At 34.3% G+C, this 3,695-nt stretch overlaps 1 non-coding gene across 1 annotated transcript; it reads left to right on the top strand.

Moving 5' to 3' along the window:
- The first annotated feature begins 3,306 nt into the window (after positions 1-3,306).
- Trnam-cau (transfer RNA methionine (anticodon CAU)) lies at positions 3,307-3,378 on the top strand. The gene has a single exon. It is a non-coding gene; the product is annotated as a tRNA-Met (tRNA).
- The last annotated feature ends 317 nt before the right edge of the window (positions 3,379-3,695 follow it).

The following is a 3,695-nucleotide window of genomic DNA, read 5'->3' as shown; positions in this document are numbered from 1 at the left end:
CAACAGAATTACACAGAGAATATCCCTAAGCCTTCCTAATGAAAACTCGTTACTAGTTATCTTCAGTACTGATCTCTGTCACGTATTTGGGTGTGAGGAAGTTGTTTACGGAATGGGTGTTTTTATGAGTGGTGCTGGACCACATTTTCCTAAATTTCCCTATGATATTGTTCGAATTCATACTCTCATGATATACAGTGATATTGTTGAATACAATATTGTAGGTGATACAAAAGCCGCGCTTTTGAGATGTATTCCGTTTATTTCTAAAATTAAGAATGGAGACATAATATCTACTGGACAATATATGAATTATCAAAACTTCCCAAATCTACAATTTAAAAAAATTCTTAAAAATTCTTTCCACAGCATTAAACTTGAGCTCCGCGACTCATACGGTGAAAAAGTTCCCTTCAATTCAGTAGGTGTAACAAGAGCTGTATTGATGTTCAGAAGAGCTTCAGACAATCATTTTTAAAATTAAGTTTACAAAAAATGGTTGCAGACAGTGATTTACCGTATTTTCGTGGTTATTCAAGACAAAGGGGAAGAGGATTTGGAGCTTTAGCACAAACAATTGGGAGAACTGCAATTCCTTTTTTGAGACGATATGTTGTACCAGCAGCTAAAAGAGTTGGTGCTGACTTGATTGAATTAGCTGCGCCAGAAATCGGAAATGTATTAGCTGGAAGGAAAAAGTTCAAATCTGCAGCCACAGATGTTGGAAAGAAAACTTTACGTAAACAACTAGGAGGAGGAAAACCTAGAAAACGACGTATTATTCGAAAACGCTCGCCAAAAATCAGTCGACGTCGTCGAACTAGGAGGGATATTTTTACCAAACTAAAATGAATACCAGATCAACAAATGACAGTAATTTCCGTTATGGACACTTTACAAATTCTTGCTTGGAGATTTTTGACAAAATTCCGGTTTTGGAACCAATTGAATCATCCCATATTCAAGAAGTTTATCCCAGCACTTCATTGGATGAAAGCAGCATTGAATTTGAATTTGAAACAGATAGAAGTATTTATCTCGATATGAGAGATATTCATTTACAAATTAAAGTTGGATTACAAAAGGGAAGATTATTTGACGATTTCATGAAAAAAGAGGAGCATGGAAAACCAGATATGGGTATGACTTTCACTGATGATGATTTACAATATTTGACTCATGTCAACAACTTGTTACACTCTCTTTTCTCCAACTGCGAAGTGTATTTGAACAATCAACAAGTGTACAACTCTAACGGACTCTATGGCCACAAAGCTCTGATATCCAATGAATTCAATGCTTCTACAATGAATAATGAAGGAATTTTGGCTTGTCATGGATACGAATTTGAGAAAGATCCTAGTGATTATGAAAAAAGTCCGTTCATAGATAGGGAAGAAGAGCTTTTGTTGAAAGATGGGGTTACCTTATATGGTAAACTTGCAATCGACTTATTTCAATGTGAAAAATTATTACTTCCAAATACAAAAATTAGACTCAAATTGATTCGAGCGAGACCAAATTTTTACATGATTTCCTACAATCCACATGTTTCCCTTAGAGTTCTTGACTGTTCACTTTTTACGAGACGTGTTGTCGTTAATGAGGTCTATCACCAGACAATCAAGTATCAACTAACACATCAACCAGCTTGCTATAATTTTATGGAGACAATTGCGCGAACATTTATTATTCCTTCTGGACAAAATCAATTTATTCAGGAAAATGTTTTCAATAATGCCCCAATCAGACGAATTGCAATAGCAATGAACACTAATTCAGCATTCACCGGACATTTTCAAGAAAATCCTTTTCATTATCGAAAGTTTGGACTGCGGGAGCTGAGAATTGTTCGAGGGGGGAGAGCTGTTGTCTCAATTGATACAACCAACAATTGTAGAGCTTATGTTACAACAATGAAGGCAATGAACTTCAACGAAGAAATTCTTGCGTTACCGAATGATTTCTTCACAGATCATTATGTGCTTGTATTCGATCTCACATCACTTCAAGATGCTGGTGAAAATGTTCATTATCCTGAACTCAGTGGGGAAAGTCTTCGTTTAGAAATGTTCTTTGAACGTCCGCTAACCAATGTTACCGAGTTAATTGTTCTCGGAGAACGAATCTCAACAGTTAAAATTGATCAGTTTGGAACAGTTGCTAAGAATGTCTGAAGAACTCTGCATTAATCAAGATTTTTTAATTTTCTTCTCAATTTTTTATGGTTTTTATATTATTGCCTTCTGCGTTGGAACATTTGTTGGATATGTACTTTCATCGCCCAGTTGCAACCCTTTCCACACTATAATATCAAGATAGGGAATGGATGAAAATTGGGGTAGACCTACTCCAAACTTATATGTATACCTTATTTGTGCAGTATTCCTGGGACTTTTAATCATCATTATTATCTTTCATCCCGATGTCACAGGTAATAGTGAAGACAGAGTAAGTAAATCTACAGGAGATCTGATACGTAAAATTCCCCAATCTAAAGATTGTTGCTTTATTGAAAAGAACGAATCATTTCAACTTGATTGTAATGTGAGAAATCCCTGTTCAAACGGAGCTTGCGAATTGAAACAGAAGATTATTTGTCATGGATAATCAATCTCTTCAACAAATTATTGAACGCATTCCTGAGCTAAAATTCAAATACATTGGATCGTTTCCAGCAGATTTCATTCCAAAGTTACCCAAATTCAGCTTTGCAATCATTAACACTGCTTCGAGTAAAGAAGTCGGTGAACATTGGATATTGATTGCTCGACTCAACAGAAGTTACTATTATGCGGATTCTCTGGCTCGATCAGTAACACATTACAAATTTTAGGTAAAAAGTACCAAAAGATAATACATCGACCACTTCAGAAGATGCAAAATTTGTGTGGATTCTACGCAATTTTTGCAGCATTTCAACTATTTAAGTTTTTCCAAACCAACTTGAACAATATTCATGATATACACGTGTTAAATTTTATAAGTAACTATATGTAGTAGTGTTCATTTTGGTATTTAGTAAGCTGAAGTTAATAAAGTCGATAGTATATGTTTCTCGTAACTGTTTCTCGTGAGTTTTCTAAACTTTTTTTATCGAACTTTATTAACCACTCGGCTAAGTGTACCTTGATGTTCATTGAAATTTATACAGTTTATTGTAAATGATTGAATAATTTTGTATTTTGATGCTCATAATTTGTACTGTGTCTGTCATTTTATACTATTTTAATTCATTTTTTTTTCTTTTATTTAACATCTTTTTTCAAATAATGTACAAAAAATAATGCATATATGCATGTAATTAGCAAGATGGCGCAGTGGGAGCGCGCTGGGCCCATAACCCAGAGGACGGTAGATCAAAACTACCTCTTGCTATCTTGACTTTTTCCAATTAATGAGCGCGCAAAAGACATTTGTTACACAATTGATTCAAACAATTAGGGGAACAATCTTTGCAATTGACCTAAAATTTGTAAACAAAAATTCAACATGTCACATAATTACCCCTCAGATAACTAGGGTAATTGAAAACCCCCACCAATTAATTTCACAATTTAATAACATAAAAGTTGTAAACAAAATTCAACCTGTCACATAATTACCCCTCACATAATTACAGCAATTAATTACCCACGCCAATTCTATTGTTCTCAAGTAAACACTTAATAACTACACAAACATTGATTTTTTCC

The sequence above is a fragment of the Convolutriloba macropyga genome, chromosome 6, assembly GCF_964194025.1.
Source record: "Convolutriloba macropyga chromosome 6, txConMacr16.3, whole genome shotgun sequence".
In the NCBI taxonomy this organism is placed as follows: Eukaryota; Metazoa; Xenacoelomorpha; order Acoela; family Convolutidae; genus Convolutriloba; species Convolutriloba macropyga.
This window is presented reverse-complemented; position numbering and strand designations above follow the sequence as displayed.